Raw genomic sequence first — 25976 nt, forward strand, 5'->3', positions numbered from 1 at the left:
TCTGGTCAATTCACTGAGGCTTGTTCTTCCTCAAAGGCCTCTGGGCCTTTGCCCCGGCTGTACACCCACCCCAAGTGCCCTTTCCCCAGACATCTGCCCGGCGCTCTCCCTTCCTGTGGTCAGATGTCAGAGAGGCCTTCTCTGGGCACTCCTCATAAAGCAGCAGTGGTTCTGCTCCCCAGGCCCCTGCCTCTGCCTGGCACACACTATCACCCTCACCCAGGCTTATTATTAGTAGTAGTACCAGTCATCCTCTGACACACTGTCTACTGTTTACTTCTCGGGTCCGTCTTCTCCACCAGACTCTGGACTCTTGTTTGCTGCTGTGTTCCTGATGCTTAGAATAGCACTCAGAAGGGGCTCCACGAATATTTCTTGCCTGTATGAACGGAAGGGTTCAAACTCCAGCTCTGACACTTGCTGGCTTTGTGAGCTGGGACCACCTCTCGAGCCTCAGGGTTCTCAGCTGCAAGAGGATGTGACCGTCCTTATTCCAGAGCCCCTGTGAAGATTCCACAAGGCGGTTGCAGCCACATAGGGCCTGGTAATGGCCAGCACCCATAATCTGGAGCTGTTTTTACCAGCATCTTCCATGAACTCTGATCATGACAGAGGTCATCCCCTCTGTCTGTCCATCCCAAGTCTCTGCCCTCACTTCAGATCCCCCCAGAAAGCTGGCTCCCTGAACCAGCTCCGAAGGAGATGCTCTGACCTCAAGCCTCAAATCACAGCCTCCACTGAGGGTTGGCCTTGGTCCTGGTGGCTCTCACTGCCTCAACTCCCAGTCTGGAAACCTCCACATCCTGACAGTTTGGTCGAGATGGAGCACTTTGGAGTCTGGCAGAACTGTATTCCGATACGTCTCAGTTGCATCCTAGCCGAGTGATATGTATAAGTCACTTCCCTGAGTTCAGTGGATGCTATTGGTTCCTTGCCCATAACCTCTTAATAAGATCCACCTCAAGAGGCCAAAGACTACTTTCTGCAAACACCTGACATTGCCTGGGCACTTTTCTGGCTTTGGAGACATTTTCAGGGTATAGGGGGAGCCAAAAGTACTGGAGACTTAATGTTCCTGGAAGCAGCCCTCAACTAATGGCAGACAGTTGGTGGATAAATACCGCAGCTCCCTCACCCTTAAAATGAGGATAATAAAGTTCCAACTTCCTAGGCTTGTGTGATGGTTAATTTTATGTGTCAACTTGACTGGCCTTGGAGTACCCAGATTAAACATGATTTCTGGGTGTGTCTGTGAGGTTGTTTCTGGATGAGATTAGCACTTGAATTGGTGGACTTGTAACTGGCCCTCTCCAATGTAAGTGGGCATCATTCAATCCTTTGAGAGCCTGAATGAAACAAAAAGGGGAGGAAAGAGGAATTTCCTCTTTTTTCCTGCCTCACTGTCTCACCTGGGACATCTTACGTCATTTTCTCCTGACCTTGAATTGGGATTTACACCATTCATTCCCCTATTTCTCAGACCTTCCAGCTCAGATTGAATTACACCACTGCCTCTAGCTTGCGGACACCAGATTGTGGGACTTCTCAGCCTCCATAATTGTGTGAGCCAATTCTTCATAATAAACCTCTGTATATATACATATCCCATTGGTAGCTTCTCTGGAGAACCCTGACTAATGCAGCTTGTTATGAAAAGAGGTGGGCACAAAGCACAGAGCCTGGCTTGTGTACAAAGCTTAAAGCAAAATAACTAACTCACAAATTCCCAAAACAAAGGCAGCTAAGGTCCAGAGCAATGAGATCTTTTCCCCTCAGTGTTTCTCTCTGCTGGTGGAACTGTTTCTAACCAATCTCTGCCATTTGATCTTTTCTGATGATGTTTTCTTTTCTCTCACCATAATGACTGAATCTTCAGCCTCTTTGGGTCTGGCCAAGCCCCTCTTCAAGTGTGGAGTCTATATTCAAGGTGGGTCAAGGGCAATGTAGAGCTAGAGTGTCACCTCCTTGCTTTACACCTCTGTTGATGAATGCCTCTGTTAATGAATCTCCCAACGTCAGATCCTATTACCTTCAGTGGTTCCTACTGCATTAAAGAGGAAGCTTACAGCACTGATCTTCTTTTCTTGCTGTGTTATATTTGGTCCCAAAGGCAGAGCTTCTCATGTACTCAGCGCATGCTGGCAGACTGATGATGAAGCTTAGAGCTCCAAACTGTTAGGGTTATTATGAAGTCAGATTCTATCATCCCAGACAAGAGCACTGACAAAAGAACCTGTAAAACTGTAGAACCGTGAAAAATAATGTCATTATTATTTTAGACCACTCAATTTTGAGAACATTTCTTACACAACGTTGGCTAATTCATACAGAACTTGGTACAGGGAATAGGATGCTGTTGTAACAAAGACCTTAAACATTTGGCATTGGCTTAGGGGTTTGGTGGTAGGCAAAAGCTGGGGAAATGGTGAGAGATTGTTAGAGGCTAGAGAAACAGCGACTTGTGTTATGTAGGGGTGGAACAACTGGCAAACCTGTTGCCTGTGGTAGTTTGGAAGATAGAAAATGTACTTGTAAACATGGATCTATCAAGAAGATATTTAGACAGAATGTCAAAACCACAGAAGGTTAATTGCCTTCTCCTAGCTGCATATGATAAAATGTGAGAAGCGAAATATGAGCTAAATAAGGAGAGGTTTGGTTTGTAAACAGATTTTAGACAAGTATAGAAAGTCCAAGACTTGCAGGGGTCAGGAAACAAAACTGTTTCTCATCTCCACAGCAAGTTAAAAATTCTTAAAATGAGATGAGACCTGAGGCTAAAGATCAAATCAGAGATGTGGCTGTAAGACCCCTTGTTAAGACTTCTTAAAGATTTAAGGGGTGCTAATAGACCCTCTCAGCCAGACAAAACTGCTTTTAAGACTCTTAAGGGTCCAAAGGAGAGGGGAGGAGGAAGGGATTAAAGGGGTGTGGGGAGGAAGGGGGGAAAAGAGAGAGAGAAGGCAAGAGAGAAGAGAAGAAAGAAGGCTGTTTCAACAGGAGTGAACTTCAGCCAAATGCATAGGAAACCCCCAAAATTTTTAAGAGAGTTGTATCAGTGAAAACACTGCAAACTTGGCCTAAAAATGACTGCCATTGTTCAAAATGAAAATAGACCTCTGAGTCTCCAGCTTTTTATGAGCAGGAAGCAGGCTGAGAAAACTATTCAGCTGCAAATATTAGCCATTTCTTGTGGAAAAAGAAGGATGATTAAGAGGAGAGAATCCAGAGTCCAGATAGAAAGCTAAGAGCCATGGAGAACAATGGACTGGGGAATCACTCCTAGGGAGCAGAACTGTACCCTAATCAGGGACTGTTCTCTGCCTGTGGAAACAGAAGCAACATGTGTCTGGCTAGATTTTAGATTGCTATGAACCAGAGCCTTTTCCTCCCCTTTTTGGCTTGAAGTATTTATTGTGGGCATCTCATCCCTTTTTCACCTTTATATGGTGGGTCTTGTGGGGTGGTAGGAGCTGCATCTCATGAGCCTCATCTGCATTTGGCCTTGATTCAGAAGTGCTAGGAACTGACTTGTGTCCTCCCCTAACTTCATGTATTGAAGTCCTAACCCCAATGTGACTGTATTTAGAGATGGGGCCTTTAGGAGGTAATTAAGGTTGTGAGTTCACAAAGGTGGAGTCCTAACATGGTAGGATTGGTGGCCTTATAAGAAGAGAGAAATCCTCCCTCTCTCCCAGTGCACAGACCAAGGGCAGGCCATGTGAAGACACAGCAAGCTAGGAAGAGAGACCTCACCATAATCGGACTGTGCTGGCATCCTAATCTCAGAATTCCAGCCTCCAGAACTGTGAGAAAACACATTTCTTTTGTGGAAGCCACCCACCCAGTCTATGGTATTTTGTTATGGCAGTTCAAGCTGATTAAAACAAGAAGGCAAGATCCTGGACATTAAATCTAAGCATGAAGCCATAATGGGATGAGACTATTTGGGGGAGAGACTCAGCATATTTTGAACATGGGAGGAATGGAAGTAACTGTGGGGAAGAGTAGACTATAACAAATTGAAAATCATGGCCACAGTATTTTGTAGCCTCTTCCAGGAAGAAATAGAGTCTATTTTCCCAGACTGGGAATCCAAACTGACTTGTTTTGACCAATAGAATGTGGAAGTGATGTTGGCAAATTTTAGAGTGTGATGAAATGTTAAAAACAACCCATATGGCTGTCATTAGGGTACTGGCTAAATAAACAATGTTATATCCACATTGTGGAATGCCTTACAGCAGTTAAAATAATAGGAGGGATCTATTTCTATCAAGATGGAAATATCTCCAGGACATGTTGGATTATGGAAGCAAGTTTGTGAATGGTAATTTGAAGTAAGATACCATTTGTATTAAAATATAAGCACACAAAATAATACCATATATTTTCCTGTGACTATGTATAGATGTGTGTGTGTATGTGTGTGTGTGTGTGTGTATGATTGTGCCCACACAATGCACTCATGTGTGTATAAGATCATTTGAACAAAAGAGAAAGAGAGGGCTTCCCTGGTGGTGCAGTGGTTGAGAGTCCGCCTGCTGATGGAGGGGACACGGGTTCGTGCCCCGGTCCGGGAAGATCCCACATGCCGCGGAGCGGCTGGGCCCGTGAGCCATGGCCGCTGAGCCTGCACGTCCAGAGCCTGTGCTCCGCAACGGGACAGGCCACAACAGTGAGAGGCCCGCGTACCGCAAAAACCAAAACCAAAAAACAAGAGAAAGAGAGAGGTCTGGTAAGAAACACACCAAACTGTTTAACTATGGGGAGGGGAGAGAAATTGGGAATGGACGGTAGAGTGAGAGAGAACTTTATCTTTTTATTTGATGTATCTCTGTATTTGTTTTTAATGGGGAGAACATGTTCCTACTTTATGTAATTTAAAAAGTTAAAACCCAAGGGAAAAAACCCCCAATAATCCAATGCAGAGTCTGGCCCAAGATAGACGCTATCCTCCCCAGCCTGTGGTTAGCGGAAACCACAGCTTCACCCTCTAGGAGGCAGGAACGTCTCCTGAGCCTGGAGCGATTCTTCTATAGCCCTGGGTGTCATCATCCACCCTTCTTGCCATCCTGGCTGTCATTTCCCTCTCCATAAAGTCCCTTTTCCACTCTGCAGTGGGAAGATCATCTCTGATACAGGAGGCACAGATGCTCCCGAGCTGTGATGGGCTGGTGCTTCCCGCCATGCATCACTGGCATGGCGTCTGCACCAGTCCAGGCCTCCCACTTTCTCAGGAGCTTCTTGCCCTCCCAGCACTAAAACATTGCATCGTCTTATCCTGAGAGTTTTTATGGGGAGCCAGAGCATTAGGGAGGGAAACAGAATGATGGAGGTTGGATCATCACATGGCTCCATGGCTAGTTGTGTAGCCTTGGGACAGCCACTTAACCCTCCTTGCAAACCTCACTTTTTATGAAATGGGGACGGGAGTGTCTTGCTTCTAGGGGTGCTGTGCAGAGCATTGGGGGTCATGCAGGTAAACCTCCGCTGGCACAGTATAGGTGCTTATAAAAGGATTTTCTCCTTTCAGCCCTTAATTCCAGCCCTGGCTATGAATCCCTGCACAGTTGTGTGACTTTAGGCAAGTCATACTACCTCTCTGAGCTATACCTTCCAAATGGTGATAAAGATACCTATCCTAGAGGGTTCGTTCATTCATTCAGCAAATATTTATCAGAGACCTACTATGGGTCAGCCACTGTGCTAAGTATTAGGGATACAGTGATGAACAAGACAGACAAAGCCCATGGTCTTATATTGATGATTGTCTAGCGAGAAGGGTAGAGGTAAAACACATGACTGTGCAGATAACTGTCATGAACTTGGAGATGAAGCAATAAAGCACCTGATGCTTTAGGGAGGAGACAATCTATCATCCACTGTCTTGACCATGTCTGGGCTTTGTGAAACTGCTACTAGATCCCGTGTAGAGAGCTAATGCCCATCACCCTGGTCCTAGCCCATCAACACCCAGACATCCTTTATATTGTCCTGAGTGACCTCTCAGAAGATGGTCACTCTCCCTGGGTCAGAGCACTGCTGCTCTGAGCAGCCAAGATCCCGAATCTTCAACCCAGCCTTTATTGCCCTTTGCCCTGGGCTGTCTGCTTTTCTTAGTTAGACGTTATCTCCATTCTCTCTAGGAGTTTTTCATCTTCTTCACTAAGCCAGAGTGCAGAGAGGTTGCCAGGGACCCCTCATCTTTGCCTACAAAATAACCATCCATGGACCATCATGCCATGCCAGGGCACTTTGTGTATTATCTCCTTTAATCTCACAGCCACCCTGGGTGATATCATAATCCCCTTTTTAAAGAGGAGGAAAAGGAGGCACAGAAAGTTTGATTAGAGCACCCATGGCCACATAGCCAGTTACTGGCTGTGTTTGAATTCAAACCCAGGCACTCTCTGCCCTTCTGAGGATTATCTGCAGGAATATGATCAAATCAGAGCTGGGGAGAGTGGGGATGAGGTGAGGGCAAGGGAGAGAAGTCGAGAGGCGGAGTAGGAAGGGTATAAGTCTGGAGGTGGGACCCTGGCATCCCTGTTCTTTGGCAAGTTACATTCATGCCCAGGGGAAGACAGGAGGGGATGAAGAGGAGAACCGACAAGAAACTTTTTGAATATTTTGGTCCCTAGACAGTATCTGACAAGTCCACTGTGAACCGTTGCACAGGTTGCATGCTGTACAACTCTAGATGGCATCATTCACACTGGGGTTCGTGAGAATGGCACCACGTAGGGATATGTGGGTCACATCCTATGTTATAGGAAGACTTCTTAGCAGTTCTGGCTCTGATGCCATGGGGGCAGAGAGAGCCTTTCTCATCCTGGAATAGGGCCCCTGGGCCCCTGCAGAGGAGAGGGATCAGAGAGGGACAGCCCACAGCAGGCTACTGTGTCTCCTAGGAAGAATGATGTGGAGGTGTGAGCCCCGTCTCCCCCAGCAAGCTGTCCTGGGCCTCTCCTTCACCATGGTGCCAGCTTGGAATCGCCTGGTGGTCTTACCCTCCACTGCCCAGTGCACGAAGCAGAGGTCCCCAGATGCCCAGTCCTAGAACCGTGGGAGTGGGAGCTTGGCCTCTTTGCCTTGCCTCCTACCCAGTGGGTACCTCTCCCTGCAAGCTCTCCTGGTTGGCTTTGGGTTTCCCTCCTCCTTTCCTCAGCATAGCTTGGGGGGAGAACCCCTTTCCCAGGAACCCTTCCTGTAGCCAACTTGGGGTTTAGGGAGGCCCGGGGTGGGTTGAGGGAGGGACGGATGTATCGGCCCAGCCATTTATCTGACTCAGCTCTAAGGACTTACTCTTTTTTTTTTTTTAACGCCTTTATTGGAGTATAATTGCTTTAGAATGGTATGTTAGTTTCTGCTGTATAACAAAGTGAATCACCTATACATATACATATATCCCCATATCTCCTCCCTCTTGCGTGTCCCTCCCACCCTCCCTATCTCACCCCTCTAGGTGGTCACAAAGCACCGAGCTGATCTCCCTGTGCTATGCGGCTGCTTCCCACTAGCTCTCTATTTTACATTTGGTAGTGTATATACATCCATGCCACTCTCTCACTTCGTAAGGACTTACTCTTTTATTTTTTAACGTCTTTATTGGAGTATAATTGCTTTAGAATGGTATGTTCGTTTCTGCTGTATAACAAAGTGAATCACCTATACATATACATATGTCCCCATATCTCCTCCCTCTTGCGTGTCCCTCCCACCCTCCCTATCCCACCCCTCTAGGTGGTCACAAAGCACCGAGCTGATCTCCCTGTGCTATGCGGCTGCTTCCCACTAGCTCTCTATTTTACATTTGGTCGTGTATATACGTCCATGCCACTCTCTCACTTCGTAAGGACTTACTCTTTAAAATGCAGGAGAGTCTGAGCCACCGGGCCATCTCCTGGCGCAGTGGCCTCGCCCACCCACCCCGCTCTGTGTAAATCCCCAGGCCTCCTCCCCCTTCCCTGTCCGGACCGATTGCAGCCCACAATGGGGATGGTTTATTACAGCTCACTTCCTGCTGTGAGTAAATAAGTTTGTCTCCTTAAAATTCCCTGGGCAATTAGGAGAATGAAAGAGTGAGCTGTGGATTAGCATTTATTTCCTCCAAACGTTTATATGAGGCCATTTTCCCACTGACAAATCGTGGGGCAAATTGTTCTCGAGAAAGTCTGTCTTCGGCAAAGGTGCTATGATTAAACGGCTGGTGTAAATTTGGGGCCGTAAATCCTTTTCCTAGGTTAACGGAATTTATTCGCAGCAACTGCCATTACGGACTCAAAGAAATCATAATAAATGAGGTTGGTTTTGCACCTGTTTCAGGGTAATTAATATACACACAAAAGGGAAAAGAGGTTGTTTTTACAGACTGCCTGGCTTGTGGCTCAAAATTCGGTCATTGTGGTGTCCTCAGGTCAGCGGTCAGCCTGTTTCAAGTCTGTGGGCTGGGAGCTGTCGGGAAGGGGCTGGAGGCAATGGGCAGTCTGGGGTCTGACCTGATGCTCTGTGTTGCAGGCAGCAGAGCTCCTCCAGGCAGCCTGAGTAATGTGGGGGCAGTTATAAGGGCAAGAGGGTGAGCAGGACGCATATGAAACTCATGTGTAGGAGAAATGGACAGAACTCATTGGTTGCAAGTGACAGAAACTCAAGACAACAGAGCTGGCAGGACTGAAGGAGATGCTGCAGGAATGCAGCTCTAGGGATTGGGATGGAGACTCAGGATCATCGCTTCTTTCTCTCTGTGTTTGCCTCTCAGCCCCGCTCCTGTCTGCTCCTTTAGAGGTGGCCCTGCTAAGATCCCTCTCCGGAAGAAGCCAATGAATGCCAGAGCCAATAAATGCAAGAGCAATGTGCGAACTCCACTTGCTTTCCCCTCAATAGCTCCCGTGCAGCAGTGGAGGGGGTGATATTTATTCCTGAGGTTTCTTGGGGGGCTTGTCTTTCTAAACCCCACCTTAAGCCCATCCTGGCCAGAAGAGGTCTGCAGACGTCCAGGAATGTTTTCCATCTTGCACGGACCTTGCCCTCTGTCTGACACCACTGCTTACCATTCTGCCCCCATGCCTAGATGACCTGCTTTCTGCTTACAGACTTTTTTCAGCTGGAGAGCCACTGTCTGAGACCCCTGCCCAGCCCCGGTCAGATCCTGGGAACTCTGAGGCTACAACTCAAGCCACTCCCTGTATTATTGCTCCCAACAAGGTCCTCCCCAAATCTTGTGATCTGAGCCATAGTCCCAGGTGGGAGCTTCCCGGGAGGGGAGTTTGGACCCTGGGATTTTGGTTGGGAACAAGTTCTGTTCTGGTTGCCTCTGCCCATTTAGGTCCTGTCTGGTCTCCAGCTCTCCTCCCTCCCCTCCCCTCCCGGGTCTGGGCAAGATGAAGCTCCAGGGGGATCCTTGCTGGGTCTTTGTGGGAAAGCAGTGGAGCCGTCTGTCCAGACACAGATTGGATCGTGGTATGTTCCTGAGAGGCAGTGAAAGCATATCAGCTGCGAACTTGGGCTCGGGAGCCACACTGCATGGGTTTGAACCCTAACTCATCACTTCCTGGCTGTGCAATCCTGGCCAAATCCTTTCACTGCTCTGAGCCTTGATTTTTTTCCTCTGTAAAATAAGTCTGACAGCAGTGTCCAGATTGCCTGTCTTTTTCTTTCCTCTCCAAATGTAAATGAGATAAAGTTTCTGACTGTGCCCAGGAAGATGAAGGGAAGGGTGAGGGAGTAGAAGTGGGGAGCCTTGCTGATCCCCAGAGCCTTAGTGGAAAGGCAGGATAACTGGGTCACTTGAACTCAGCCCTTCCTTCTAGAAGCTCCTTGGGAAGTCTGGAGAGTGGCTGACTTAGCCTGGGGCAGCTAGAGAAGCACTCACAGAAAGGAGGACATTGGAAATGGAGCTTCATGGCAGAATAAGAGTCCTTCAAATGGAGCCAAGGAGAAGGATATTATTCCAGGCAGAGAGAACAGTCTGTACAAAGTAGGAGGGAAAGAACTAACTGTGTGCTCAGTGGACAAGAAATTAAGGGGTGGCCCTAGAGGGGCAGGTTGTTTTGAACCTTGCAGCAGAAATTCAGATGTGGAGAAAACAGGATTAATTTGCTAGGGCTGCTGTAGCAAAGTACCAAAGACTAGTGGCTTAAGTAACAGAAATGTATTTTCTCGCAATTCTGGAATTCAAAATCAAGGTGGTGGCAGGGTTGGCTCCTTCTAAAGGCCATGAGGGAAGGATCTGTTCCAGGACTCTCTCCTTGGTGTGTAGATGGCTGTGTTCTCCCTGTGTCTCTTCATACCTGTCTTCCCTCTGTGTGTGTCTCTGTGTCTAAATTTCCTCTTCTTATAAGGACCCAGTCATATAGGATTAGGGCCGCACCCTAATGACCTCACTATAACTGGATGATCTCTGTAAAGACCCTAACTCCAAACAAGGTCACATTCTGAGATACTGGGGCTAGGACTTCAACATATGAATTTTGGGAGGAACACAATTCAACCCATCACACCTCCTGACAAGCCCACAAAATGTAGAAAGGACTATTATTTACAGATGGGGAATTGGAGATTGAGAGAGGTCAAGTAACTTGCTTAGGGTTGCAGAGCCAGCGGAGGAACAGAAGGGTACTGAGTGATGCTACAGCCGGGTCCCAGGGTCCCTGATGAGGGAGAGAGCTGGCCTCCTGGGGGGCTGGATCCCCTGCCTGGCCCCTCCTGTGGGCTTGCTCCAGAGCAAACTTCCTGGCACGCTGGAGGGAGACAGGGAGGAGAGAGAAGAAATTTCATTCTGAGAGTCACTTTGCTGGCCTTTTGTCTCTCTGTTCACTGCCTGCAGTGCGCCCGCCTCTTATTACTCCAGCTAGGTAGATTTTTGCTTGGCTGAGCTGAGATCAAAAAGTAATTTTTCTTTTTGCAGCAGCCAATTAGAAATTCATTTATTTTCACATTACAGACATTTGGCAAAAATTTCTTTGGCGATTTAGCTCCATTTATATCGTCTACATAAAGGGAGACAGTGAGGCTGGGGAAAAAAAAAGGCAAGGCCCCGGGCAAAAATTAAATGCAGAATCATGTATTAGAAATGAGATGTATTTACTATTGTTTTCGAAAATTAATGGTGCATTTTTAGCTTTTATAATGTAATTTAATGATGCAATTCATCTAATAATAAAAAAAACAACAACACATTTTAACTCAGTCACACAGACCCACTGGGGCACAGCATGGAACACCTTTCCCATGGAAAGGAGTTGGAATGGAATGCTTGGGGCCTTTCCCTTTCTCTGTAAGATGCAAAAAGAAAAATGGTGCATGTGTGTGTGTGTGTGTGCTCCCATCTGGGGTATCAGTGGGAATCCAAAGTAAGGACTGTTTTTTTCAACTTGGTGTTTGTGCTGTGTTATCTGAGTATAAGATCAGTTGCTGATTCTGGAACATGTGGGGTGTTGGCTGCCCCAGCTTGCTAAGTAAGGCCTGATGCTAAGACCCTGGTGAGTGGGAAGAAGAAAACGGCCCAGAGCTGTGTCGGGGTCCTTCCCTCCTGGGTTCTGAGCAGGTTGTGGGCAGAGTGTGGTCTGGGCGTCCATCCTAAAGGACTGACCACACTTGGGAATTCTGCATCCTGTTGGCCTCCTGGTTCCAACACATCTCTCCCACATTCCTGTCAAAGAGCCTGATTTCCACTTGCCATTGGTCCCATTAGGGGTTAAGGCAATGGAGGTCCCTCCGTAATGCACAGGATTCCTGGGAGATAAACGGGAAAGGACGAGAGGAAGGAGGGAGGGGGCAGGTGGGCAATGACATTTCTACCATGAGTCGGGCACTGTGGTGGCTGTTTCATTGCCCCACCACATACTAGACTGATGGCTCCTTGAGGGTGGGTTCATGCTGCATCCCAGCCCACAGTACATGGCAGCCTTCGCTGGATAACGTCTGACCTGCAGGCTGACCCTTGGTCCAGTGCAGTGAGCAGTAGGTCATGTTATTACCCTGTTTTCTGAAAGATGACACATTTGGCTCAGAAAAGTTGGGGAACTTTGTCAAGTTGACCCCCCAGCTAGTAAGTGGCAGGGCAGTACTCTCTCAGTCCAGAGTACTGGCTCCTAACCACACCGAAGTTAGCAGTGAAGGAATGAATGAAAGCATGAATGAAAGATGGTTGGCTTTTCCCAAGGCCAGTTGACTAAAGAGCTGGGCTTTGAACCCAGGTTTTCTGATTCCAAACTGAGAACCTCTTTCTTCCACTCAAGCAACCCTCAGCAGGAGCAAGATGGCTTGACAGAGAAGGGAGTTTGGGGTTTAGCTGTGATCGTGGGGTGGGGTGGAGATGATTAGTGTAGAGGGGGCCAAGGGACACACAGGCTCATGTGTCCTCTGGATCCTGGGGGTTCCTGTGGAGATGACCAGGGATGGAGTACAGAGCTGTCCCAGGGATCAAGTAAGTGTTCAAGTCATTTTAATTTTTTCGTCCTACACTTGCTTATGGAACATCTGCCGTGTGCCTAGAACTCACCTGACCTGTATGAGTCTCAGTTTCCTCACCTACAAAATGAGGTTAGTCCCTCAAAGTGTTTCTCAACAGGGTGCATTTTTGGTGTCCTAAGTGGGACAATGTGTTTTATTCTTTTGTCCAGCAGGGATGCTTCCCTACCCTCCATGCCCTTGGGGATCCCCAAACTCTCCCAAACACCCGCCTTCAACTGAAAATAACAGATTCACAGGGATGCTGGGAGGACAAAATGAGATGACCCATACGAAGGGTCTTTCAACAGCCTGGCCCACGGTAGGCATTTCACACCTTACTTTGCCATCTCCCTTCTCCTTCCTTCAGCCCCGCAAATCTGCTCTGAGCACCATCTCAAGCACTTGACCCTGCTGCTGTCCAGTCCAGGCCGTCAGCTCTCTCCTCCTGCCCTCCCTTCCCCTCCCCCTCCCCACCAGGCCTGCATCTGGTCATAGCCGCTGCTCAGCAGCTCTTCGTGTTCTGCTGCTCCACCCATGGGCCCCATCACTGAGACCTAAACTTGGGTCGTGCCCGGCTGCTGCAGCCTTGGCAAGAGGAAAGGAAAGTTATCTCCCAGGAAAGCAGCTCAGCCCTTTGGGTGCCCATCCCTCTGCTGTACCAACCCCCAGCACTGGAATTTGGCATTTGGGGGCCGTGTAGAGACGTTGCCAGGCTTCTGTGTTTTTGGAAGTCTAGAATTGTGGCGTCCAATATGGTGGCCAGTAGCCACACATGGCTGTTGAGCACATGAAATGCGAATTGAGATGCGCTGTTGGTATAAAATATACACCAGATTTTGGAGACGTGGTGTCCTTGAGTGCAAGCAGCTGAATGCCACACCTCTTCAACTTTCCGGATTTAATTGGAGCAGCTCCCCACCAGGCTGATGAGAAATCCATCTTCAGTCAGGTAGGATCATCCTTTCCCCTCTCTGGGTCACATAAATCTTTAAACTCAGATACAGCCCCACCAAACTCCCAAAGTTGGGATTCTGACCGCCTGCCCTTGAGTACCCAGATCCTGCACACCTCTGGGTACTCAAGACAGGAGCTTTCAGGGGAAACATACAAGCGCCTCCCTCTTCCTAGGCTCCCAGGATTTTTGCAGAAATTCTCATCTCCCAAGGCCCAGCTGGAGAGCTAGCACTTGTATGAAGTTACTCCCCTCCTAAAATTGGGGTGGAAGTCTTCTTCTGTGGGATCTCAGAGCACTTTCTGTACCCTGTATAGTTCATTCTAGACCTCTCGCCTACTATACCCTTCTTGGCTTAAGCTCCTGGGTGGCCACACGCTACCTGACTCACCTCTGTAGCCCTCTGCCGGGCCAGGTGTGTGTCCAACACCCAGCAGTGTGATTCAAAGTCAAGAGGCTGTCAGTTTCACAGAGGCATCTTTGCAAAGGCTCTGCATGGGGCTGCTAGGCGCAAAACTGATTTCAATCACATCCTGGAGCTCGAGCAGGTAAGAGCTGGTAAGAGAAGTTTCCATTTCTCAGTGTAGGGCTGCCCCCTCTGACACGTATGCTGATGTGATGAATTGTTATTTGAGCACTGCTGGGCTCTGTGCTGGATGCTTTATATATAATAACTCACTTAGTCCTCACAACAATTCTGTTCGGCAAGGCTACAATCATCCTCCCTTTGATGAGGAACTGAGCTCCTGAGAGGTTAAGAAAACTGCCCAAGATCATACAAAACAAGAGACAAAAGTAGTATTCGTCCCCAGGCTGTGCGATCCTAGAACACATGGCAATTCTGCCTCTCACAGACATGCGTGTACAGACCCAAAGACACATAGAGATGTGAAGTCATATAGGTATACATATATGAACATGCATATCAAAACACAGAGATCCACCTGGACATGTGCACAGAATACAGACACACCCCATTCACATGGCTATGCAGATAGATACACCTACACTTACACCCACATACACCTACCCCTACCCCTATATATGTCCTTAGACACATACCTACACATACACCTGCAGCTATACAGACACATACACCAATATACATGTGGCTACTCAGATAGAAAGATATATCGACACACACCCACATATACACACACATACACCACATCCGTACTTACACACACACCTGCACACACGCCTATATGGTACACCTACAACTCTACATGTAGATACACAACAGACACATGGTTACCAGTCATGAAGGTACACACACATGCACACGTTTGCACATACGTATGCCCACAGATGTGCAGAGTTGGAAGTTCCCTCACCCTTTACACAGCCAAGCATATAGAGATGCGTACACACCCAGCTACACACTCTCACTTACACCCTAGTGGAAAACCACACTTAGACACACACATCTTGACATACTTATAAGGACACCCACTCCCAGGGGTACAGAACATCCACTCCCCAGGTACACACTCAAGACACTCACTCAAGCACAATGATCCAATTTAAACTGAAAAGGGAAAAACAAGTTGAAAATTAGAGGGGAAAAAAGTCCTTCAGAAAGTATATAGCTAATAAGCTGGAAGTGGTGAGCCGGCTGCCTTCACGATATCAATAACTCAGTATTGGGTTTCCAAAAAGACATCACATAATTTTTCAATGAGAAATCCATGAGCCCTGGAGATGCTGTTATGGTGTGAATTACAATGCACACGGCTTGTCAGCCGTCTCCGTCAGCACTTTCTCGGACGCCTTCATGGGCGGGAAATGCTGTGGCTGCAGCAGGGATGGTTATTGTTGTTATTATTTCTTTCTTTTGGAGCCTCAAATTAAGGACCCGGGAAGCCAGCAGAGCCCTCCCTCCTCCTCCCCTCCCCGCATTGTACCCAGATCAAGAAGAAGATTTCCGGCTTGATAATTTCTTGAGTGTGGCTTCCCAGCTTTGTGCATCCCTTGCCCTGTCCTGGAGCCTTAATTCTGAGAAGGACTGGTTCATGGGGCTTGGGGACCAGGGTCAGGATCTGTGGGTGGGGGCCACCCTCTCCTTCAGAGCTCAGGCACTCTTGAGACGTTATTGAGTTTTAGGGGAGTAAATAAAACTGTGTTTTCTCATTTCTGTCACCCACGTGTTTCACTTAGCAGAGCCAGCCTATTGGGCTTTGCTTTCTCCTGAGGTGGCCTGTGAGGCAGGAGTTTAGTTTAGGAAGAAGGGCAAGGTCCAAGGGAAGGGGCAAAGAAGGATGATCTGTGTCAAGGGCAGAGGACATATTTCCTGGGGCACTGGGCATATGATAGGAGGAATTGGGTGGCCGAGAGGAAGGAGCAGTGTGGACCAGTTAGAGGTAGAGTTGGGGTTCAGGATTGTGGTAATTGTATTATCCTGCTCAGCTGTGCATCTGTGCATCTTCCATTCACCGTGAACAGAAGCTAATTCAGTTAGTCACTGGTCCCAGAATGTGAGCCACGTGGAGCAGACCTGGAGGCACCCTGAGGTCAGGAGCAAAACTAGCCCTGCTGACCACAGACCTGTGAGCTACCTGTGTGCACTGAGCAACTGGGGCTGTTTGTTAGGCAGCATGAATACAGCAGAAATCTGACAAATACAGGGGTCTTGCCTTTGTATTTCCATGACCTCTGGCTCAGCCCATGGTAGGCTTATTGTCATGGCAGCTCAGGGTCTGGAACCACCCCTGCCACTAGCCAGTATGAGGCTTAGGGGTCAAGAGTGGGGCCCCCAGACTCTGGGTTCAAATCCTGGCTCTTCCATTTGCTGGCTGTGGAATCCTGGGTGGGTCAGTTTTTGCCTCAGTGCCCATTTCTTAAGGTAACTCCTTCCTCCACACTTCACTCAGGTGGCGACCAGGAGCACCTGGCCTGAGAATCAGGAAAAGCCCAACTCTTTCCCTGGCAGCCACCTGCAGCCCGCCCAAGAGCGGGACACTAGCTCCGCGTGCATTAGTGTGACTCCAGGCCACGGCCGAGGTGGTCCCTCTTTGTGGAATTCCCTTCCCACCCTGACGTGCTTCTATGGAACCCTTGGATCCTAAACCCAGATGTCACCTCTTTCCCCTGAGCATCCTGAAGTAGGTGCTAGGTGCGAGAACACCTCTGTGCTCCACACCAGCCAGGCTGCAATGTTATCCATTCACTGTCTTCAGGCCTGGGGTGGGGCTTGGGAGGACCAGTTGACCTTTCAGGTTCTCGGGAGAGTTTTTAGCAGGAGACACAGAATCCAACACCCTCTCTCTCTTCCTCTCATACTTAGATTTGACATGTCACTCACCAAGGGAAGATGAACGGATTCTGCTGGCTAAGCTGCTCAGTGCAAAATTACATACCTGTCATGGCATGGGGCTTTTTGGTGTCATCATCCCAGTCCTGACTCCCAGGGTGTGTGTGCAGGATGGGGGCAGGTGAGACATGCTGGACCCCTGTCCTGCGGGAGGGGAGGGGAGAGCAGGATCAGAGGACAGTGGGGTTCTGGGGAGGAGGGGGGATGCTGACCTGGGGCTTCCTGGGAGCTCAGCCTCTTTATAGGCAGCTTGGGATGGGGTAATAGCACAGAGACCTCAGCTCTGGTCCGGATTCCATCCTGACTCGTTTCTTGTCTGGCTTGAAGCCGGATGAATGTTATTTCCTTTTGCTGAGCATCCCAAGCAGGTATCAGCCCTGCCTCTGGGGTCCCCAGTTCCCTGCCTCCCTCAGTGACACTCATGTACCATATTGTGTTTTGGGGGACATCAAAAGACAGGAGAGCCTTGGTTTCTAGACTTCTGCTTTCCACAGACCAAAAAAATTAAGCAAACAAACAGAACATCTATGGGAGACAGACAGGGAAGCCGTGTCTTTTCTAAATGAGGACATTTACAAAAAACTATCACCATGATCATTATCAGTTTACAAAAGAAAGAACATTTCAATAGCAAAAACTGGGGGAAGGATATGATCTCAGAATTAAGCAGAAACTTCTCAAGAAAGGAGAGATAGTACTGGTACACAAATATAAATATCTCCTATATAATGGGGAAGATGTTAGAGCAAAAGGGAAATTGGTAAAGTCTTCAACAGAGAAAGACCAAATGCCCCCAAATAGAATTTATGGAGAAAGAGATATTCAGTGGGTGCAGGAATGGAGATGCCAATGATGATGATGGTAATTATGGCAATGATGAAATGAAGATGAGGATGGTGATGATGGTAATGAAAATGATGATAGTGATGATAACAGTAAAAGACAATGGATTCAATATTTCCCCTTTATTCACAATAGCTTCCTGTGAATTCTTGCCTGTTCCTTCTGAGACCCAGTGGGGTGAGGGCTGGAGTGGACTCAGATGTGCTGGAGATGGTCCAGGCATGGGCCGTTGGGGGTTGGAGATCCCAGCTTGGGGAAGGGAGGAGAAGGCTGGGAGCATAAGGCCTGTGATGGTGCAATAAGTAGTCCTTGCTACTTACCTTGGGCCCAGGGCAGGTGTGGTCTCCTATTAGCATCTGAGAACATCTTCTCCAGAGACCCACCTCAGCCTGTGGGGAAGTAAGATGCCCGGTTCTATGGGCAAAGTCACCCTGTCCACGGTGCGTGTGTGCCCTTTCCATGGGGCATAGGTGCCCTGTCCATGGGGCATAGTCCCCCTCTCCATGGGGTATGGTGACCCCTTCCATGGGACATATCTGCCTCATCCACCTCACTCTCAACAGTTCTGAAGTCCTCCAGGGCAGACTTCCAGATTCTTCTACTTCATCTGAAGCAGCTCCATTTTTATGTGCTGCTTTTCATGATTTTGTTTGGGAAAAGGGCTGAACAAAGTTTTCCAGAGCAGCGCACAACAGTGATCTGTCTGAGAGTATTTTGTTTGTCCTGCCTGACTGCACATAGAGCTGGGATCTGTGTGATATACAGGTGGTGCCCTGCACAACCCCAGGGACCCTTCACATGGTCAGCGATATGAACTGAATCCCTGAGAGGTGTGCACTGCACTGCTCCTGGGTCTGCCTCTGGCTTTGATCATGAGCCCCAGCTCTGGCTTTGGTGCCCTTGCCAGTGGGAGGTTAGCTGTGGTCTGTAATCTCTTGATCTTGTGACTTCATCATGAGTTCCAGAACTGGGAGCAGGTGTTGTGAAACCTGCATCCCTAGGCTGACTTGGAGATGTTCACTTCTTCATTCATCATCCATTCAATAAATAATTACTGAACACCTTACTCTGTGTCAGGTGCTGTGCTTTTCATGAGAAGAAAAGATCCCTCTCTCCTGGAGGAACCTTTAATCTACTGGGAGAGACAGACCATGGGGAAGAAAACAAATCCATGTGTGATTAAAAATTGAGACCAGTGCCATGAAGAAATAAATAGGATGCTGTCACAGAAATAAGGACTAAGGTGTCAACTGAGATGAGGTAGAGAGGGGAGGCATCTCAGGGGGTGACATTTGAGCTGAGACTTGAGGGAGGAGGTGATGGCCATGGGAAGAGTGTAAGAGAGTCCGAAAAGAAGGAACAGTGATGCAAAGGCCCAGGGGCAGGAAAGAGCACCTTGTGTCCAAGAAACCAGGGGAATGCCATTGGAATTGGAGGGTCATGGGCAGGAGGGGCCTGAAGCTTAAGAAAACAGCCCAAAGAGGCTCCACTCAGGTGGGTGAAGTGTCCAGACCAGCTATCATGCTCCATGTCTGAATTCCCATCAATGGAGAGAGTGTTAGGATGGGGGCCCTGGGGGTGAAGTCTCTTAACACATCCAAGGAATAACCAAATATCTCCCATCGAGCCAGTGAAATTCTTGGCCCTGTCTCCAAGGGAATAATCCACACAGAGTATTTCCTTAACATTAGTTAAAGTAATTCTAGGTCCTGTAACAGAGAACCCTCCAAATATCAGTACCTTAGCAAGGTAATGTCTAATTCTCACATTAAGTCCAACTGGGAGTTTGGCAGGTAGTTTTCTACATGGTGATGCAGGTATCCAGGTGCCTTCTGCTTAGTAGCTCCACCATCTTGTAGGATCTTGGCAACCAGCAAAAAGTGACTGTAGAGCATTCCACAGGAGGTTTCCATGGGCCAGGCTTAGATGTGTAAGTTACTTCTGCTCACATTCTATGGGCCAGAATTTGGTTACTTGGCCACACCCAATTGCAAGGAAGGCTGGGAAATATGGTCTACCTGAATGCTCTCCAGGTGGAGGAAATGGGTCCAGGCACCATAGTCTGCTACTTTGAGTGACAACGACAGTAAAGATCAGAGGCCCTGTACTGTGACTTCATATTAGACCTACCTGGGTAGCGGCCAGGTCCCTACCCCAACCATTTATATCAGGATCTCTGGGAATGGGGCCAAGGCATCTGTATTGTTTAAAGCACTCCGGGAGATTGCAGCTTGTAACTGAGATTCGAACCACTAGTGTGGAGAGAGGAGCTTCTGGGACAGTGGTCACACCTGGGTCCACGTTTCCACTTGCTTATAATAATAATAATATTGCTCATCCCAGGTGACAGGCTAGGGTGGCAGGATGGAAAGGAAGAGGAGCTATTTAGAAATAAAATGGTTGCAATTCTGCATTTTAGGGAAGCGGCTGCCTTCATCTCAAATGTGGGAGGCTGTGGACAGCGACTCTCATGGTCCTCACGGTTGACATAGGTGAAGGCAGATTTGGTTAGGTGAGGGCAAGAAAAAATGATGATTATATGCTCAGCTTGGGTAGAACTCTGAGAGTCCCAGGAAACAATGTGAGAAAGAAAAGACAGGTGTTCCTTCCATGTTAAGGAGTAGAAGGAGGGGCTTCCCTGGTGGCGCAGTGGTTGAGAATATGCCTGCTAATGCAGCGGACACGGGTTCGAGCCCTGGTCTGGGAAGATCCCACATGCTGCGGAGCAACTAGGCCCGTGTGCCACAACTACTGAGCCTGTGTGTCTGGAGCCTGTGCTCCGCAACAAGAGAGGCCGCGATAGTGAGAGGCCCGCGCACCGCGATAAAGAGTGGCCCACGCTTGCCGCAACTAGAGAAAGCCCTCGCACAGAAACGAAGACCCAACACAGCAAAAATAAATAAATAAATTAATAAACCCCTACCCCCAACACCTTCTTTTAAAAAAAAAAAAAAGTAGAAGGAAGATGTGAGCGGGGATGGGAGGGAGAGGAGAGAGAGAGAGGGAGAGAGCGAGTGAGTGAGCACAATATACTCTTAGGGACCATCGTGTGCAGCATTAAATTTGAAGTTGTTCCTTGTTCTATAATTGTACTCTTATCTATGAGCCTTTAATAAGACTCCTATATAAACTGCCATGTATTCTTGTATTAATGGTGTCTTAAAGGAATGAAGGAATGAGAAAGTACATAAGTTAGAGTTCTTATTTAGGTTCAGGAAGGAAAAAATGAATTCTAATTTAAGCAGCAAAGGAATTTATTGAGAGAATATTGGGTAAGTTGGTGATACTCTGGCACAGGGACTCATAGGAGCCACCCTTCAACCACTGGGTGGATGTGACTGGCCTTAGACACACCCACATGGGCCATTTCTTCAAAATGTTCCTTTCCTTCTATCCCTCTGATAAGATAATGGACAAGAGCAGATTGATTCACGGTTGGTGAATGGACGGCCCCTCCTCTGCATCCTTAGCAGACATCACTAATTGATCTTGGTGCACGTTCTTGTGGCCCTAGGCCCAGGCAGTCATTACCAATAGATCGCAGATGACACATAGAATAAAATTTATTTCTATTCCAGGGTTAATATGACATCCCGTTTCAAAGCACAGTGTGTGCGATTTAAGTGAGATTGTCATGGTCTTAGTCCAAAGAGCCAGGATTTCATGTCCTAGGGGTGAAGGGTTGCTTATCTGGGTGCCACTGCTTCTGATCCTGCTGAAGCTCAGAGGCCACCATTTATCTGTGGTGCCATTGATTCTTGCGTGGTGTCTCTAAGGAAATCCAGGAGGCTAGTTCCCGGTGGGGGTCTCACCTTTCTCCTGACCCTTTCTCCGTCTGGGGAGGCCTGAGCTTACCTGCTCCAGCCCCACCACCCCAGTCGGTGGGCTCTACTTTGTTCTGACATCACATGGGTTCAGACTTCATGGTTCTGTCCCAAAGGCAATTATTTGCTAGCTTCACGCCCACCTCTTTTTTCCAATCAGGTCCCGGGTTGTAGAATCAGGGGGCTGCCCATTTGGCCAGGTAGAGAGGAAGCTGGGATCAGACCCAGGAAAAGGCAGAGCTATTCCAGCCAGCGTTGATTGTCCTAATGTGGCCTCCAGGTGAAGTTAATTGGTTTCCTTTTCCACCTGGTTCCTCCCAGCCTTCCTAATTACTATTTTTTTCCATGTTTTTTTAAATTTAATTTTTAAAAAATTTTTAAAATTAGTTTCTGCTTTATAACAAAGTGAATTACTATTAAGCCACTGTCCCTAGGCTTATCTTTGGCAATTCCCACCAATGGCCGTTTTGCAGAGGAAAAGTGAAAAAGGCAAGAAGCGTTCAGGATCAGGGTGTGGGCAGAGTTTATAACCTGAGTCATCACTTATTGGCTGTGTGACCTTGGGCAAGTTACTTCACTTCTCTGAGCTGTCTTCTGCAAAATGAGGATAACAGCCTCCTGATTGGGGCTGAGGTTTCAGGGTCCAGCTTGGACCCAGGTTGGGGACTTGGGCATTCTCTTTTTCCTCCCCCAGAGCTGTGGGAACTAAGCTTGCCCTCATCTCCTCAAGGAAGATAGGACACCAACTTTGTTTTAGCAGAACAAAACCCAAATAAATCATCCACAGAGGGACCAGCAGGCTAATAGAATGTTCTTAAAAGGACATTTTATTTTGTCAAATTGCTTTAGTGCTGCTGAACTTTGGATGCCATATCTTTGCAGTATTTCTGGAGGGTTTGTTTGCAGATAATGAGAAGATGTTGCCCTGACATCTGTCTAAGGGAGGGGACCGAGGGTTTCTTTCCCGTGCACCCCTCGTTCTGTGTGTCTGCTCCTTCCAGCACCCATGCCCCAAACATCTTTACCGTATTCAGCATCCAGGAGGAGCAGGGGAAAATGAGTGAGCAGTGGGGACCAGTGGGAGAGAACCCTCTGGGTCCTCGGGGAGGCCACCCTCAGAGAAACCCTAGAATCCTCTTGCCCAGCCTGGGGGAGCTGGCAGGACCCAGTCCCACTCCCAGCATCATCCAGGCTCGTTTTCCCTTCCTCTAAAAAGTTGTGTGTCAGCACAGGCGTGGCAGGTGTGCTTGCTCCCCGAGACTGTGCCTGTGCCCCAGCATGGGAAGAAAAATGCCGACTCGGAGAGAATCTGGAGTCAGGCGTGCAGGCACTAGCCTCAGGTACAGGAGAGAACTGGTGGGAAGCATGCGCTGGGATAGGGCCAGGTGGCTGGCACACGGTGCGCTGCACACATGCGTCCTCGCTAGGTGAGCCCCTTTCCCCTGCCAAGGAAAGAAGCCCCCAGAAGGTGACTGTGAGAAGTGGGGCAGCTATATCCTTCCCTCCCTCCCTTCCTTCTTTCACTCACACTCTCCATCCTTTCTCTCCTCCTTTTTCAGTTCCTTATTCCCTCTCTTTACCCTTCCCTTCTCCCCTTATTCCCCTTCCCCTTCCTCTCCTCCAGCCTCCCTCCCACATTCACTAAGGACGCACCACACTCCTCAGTGCTCCACGCTGGATGCACCTGCAGGGAGAGACTCTGCTCCGGCCCCCCAGGAGCCCTCTGCCTGGTGGAGCACCCAGTGGGTGGACAAGTTATGATGCTGCCATATGATTCATGTGCTAAAAAAGTTCTGTGGTTCTTCTGGGAGCCTCGCTGTGCCTGGAGGGGCAGAGAAAGCCCTTGCAGAGGAAGGGAAGTTTGACCTGGGTCTCTGTTTTTCAGGCGGAGTCAAGAGGGAAGGGAGTTCTCAGCAGGAGGAACAGCTCCTACAGAGGTTGGGAGACAGGAAAGGACTTGGCGTGTTTGAGGAAGCTGTGAGGTTTAGGGCAGCCTGAGCAAACCTGGTGTACTTGGTGACTCCGTGCTAATGTGGGTAGTCGATAAATACACATGCATTGAGCTCCTGCCACGTGCCAGTCATCAAGCCTAGTTCAGGGGAGGATAGAGACAGTCGTGATGAAATATCTGCCTTCAACAAGCTCAGAGTCTAGAAGGGCAGATAGTCAATGAACACTCACCCAAACTTTAAAATTGGACAAACCCGGGCTCAACTTCCATCCCTGCCCCTTACTGTCAGTGTGACCTCCAACCAATCATTTCAGCCTTTCTGAGCCTCAGTTTTCTCATCTGTAAAATGGGAGATGGTAGTACCCATGTCACTGTGGGATGTTTTGGGAGCTGAATTAGCTTTTGTATGTGAAAGTATTTAGCACTATGTATGTTATCTCATTTTACCTTCATGACAACCTTGGAAGGAAGGTACTATAATTTCTCCATTTTACAGATCTGGAAATGGTAGCTCAGAGAGGTTGACGACCTGTTTAAGGTCACACAGCCAGTAAAGGTATAGTGTGGAGATAAAAATTTAGGCAGTCTTGACTCCCAAACCTGAGTGTTTAATAACAACCTCCCCAAAGGAAGCATATGGACTTGGAACAAAACAAATATGTCAGTGAAATGGGGTTGTGCAAAGCTGGCAAGATCATGGGGATTAATGCAGGGGTGATGGCTCTTCAGAGCTGAAGAGGGCCATGGGCATGCTTTCTATTTCTGAGGCTTCTCACCATCCCATCGAGGGTACTCTCTTAGCCTGTGTTGGGTTGGGGGGAGAAGAGGAGGGGGAGGGGAGGAGGGAGAGGAGCTCTTTGTCCCCAGAGAGGTCTAGACCCTTCTCTTCCCTGGTTCTGGCTCTCTCTCTCCCTCCAGATGTCCCGCACCAAGGTGTCTTGGGAATCCAAAGCTCCAGTAGAGACCGTCTGGGTTTCGTCCTTGTAGCTGTGCTTTTTCTGTTCACATGGGACTTTCTCTTGACACCCTTTTTTCCAGGAGCTCCTGGTCTTTTCAAGTCGGTTTTTGTCTATGAGGCCTCTCAGACTCCCTGGGCACACTTTCTGAGCCCTTGCTCTGGCCTCTGCCTTCTATTTCTCCTCTCTGCACTCCCAGTGGGTGAGTAGTGGGGCTTCTGAGGTCTAAAGGAGGAGCTTGGGCGCAACTCTGGTGCCAGGCCAGGGACTTAGAAGGAGACGAGACTACATGGTCGCTAGAAGGGACCCCCCCTTGGTCATTACATAGACTGACCACACGATGGCGCCTTGGGACCATCAAGCACATGCCCAACGTCTCCAATGGGCTTCAGGTCCACTGTCACTTGGCTAGTCCCTTCCTTAAATGTTCCACTGGCTCCAAATGGTCTCTGCTTTATCTCATCATTGTCATCCTCCCCTGCCTGCCCCCACCCCCAGCTCTCCTCTTCCTCATCTCTGTACCTATGCAGCTGACCTCGGGGTCTCCTGTTTACCTTGGGCAGACAGACTCCAGTCACTGCTGGCTGTGCTAGAGAGGAGGGGAGGGGAGAGGAGAGGGAAAGGGAGAAGAGAGAGATTAGAGGCTGGCCAAGGGGCTAGAGGCTGCCTTGATAAGGAAGGAACGTCTTATGGGCTTGGCCCTCTGTGGACCCAGCCACCTGGAGCTGGGCTCAGGGAAAGCTTTAGGGATGGGAAACAGAGCTTGCATGTCAGTCCCAGGGGACATCTGGCAGCCCAGTTTGGGGCCTGAAACACAGGTCTCACCTCCTGGAAGCGTGAGGGCCAGAAGTGACACAGAAAAGGGTGTCATCAGCCATCAGGAGGCTCAGAGTTCCAGCTGGACGTGGCCCTGATGTTAGACCCAGCCATAGCCAGCCATGGCCCTTCTCTGGACAATAGTTTGGAAGCTGCAGGAGCTGCTGGCTGGGATGGCAGGGTGCGGTCTGAAAACGAGGCGTGCTTTTATGAAAAAAATAAAAAATAGAAAACAACTCAGGTGAGGTGACCAAGAGAGAATTTTACACGTGCTCAGAGAGCAGTGACAAGTTAAGATTATAATAATAATGAAAATCATTTATGTGTGCTTACTACATGTCAGGCATTGCTGCGAGCACTTTTCATGGATTATTTTATTTACATGGATTACCCTGTAAAATAGGGAATAGGAGAGGATTTCTAATGAAAACCAAGCCTGGAAAGGAGACAGACTCTCTTTTAGGGCAATAAGGCCCAGGGTATACGCAAGCTGGGGATGAGCCTTCCTGTTGAGCTGCATCTAATTGTTGGCGGGGAGAGAGAAAAACCTCTCCTTTTAACTCACAGTGTACACGGGGACCTGCCATTGCAGCCTCTTCCCTTTTGAACTATTTTCTTCCCAGTGGAAGGAGCATTCCGCAGTTGGAGTTGGATCCTGATTTAATAAGGCAATAACCAGAGAAATGCATTTCAATTGATTATTAAGTATTAGTTTATTAGGGCTCAGTAGCTCTGACCCAAATTGCTGCTAAGCAGTCATTAAACATAAAAGAAGATGTTTCTGTTTATATATTTTGTTTATTTACCATCATGAACAGCATTATCGTATCAATTAAATGTCGATTAGGGGCCCATGATTTGAATTAGA

Source organism: Hyperoodon ampullatus (assembly GCF_949752795.1).
Source record: "Hyperoodon ampullatus genome assembly, chromosome: 14".
NCBI classification, from domain to species: Eukaryota; Metazoa; Chordata; class Mammalia; order Artiodactyla; family Ziphiidae; genus Hyperoodon; species Hyperoodon ampullatus.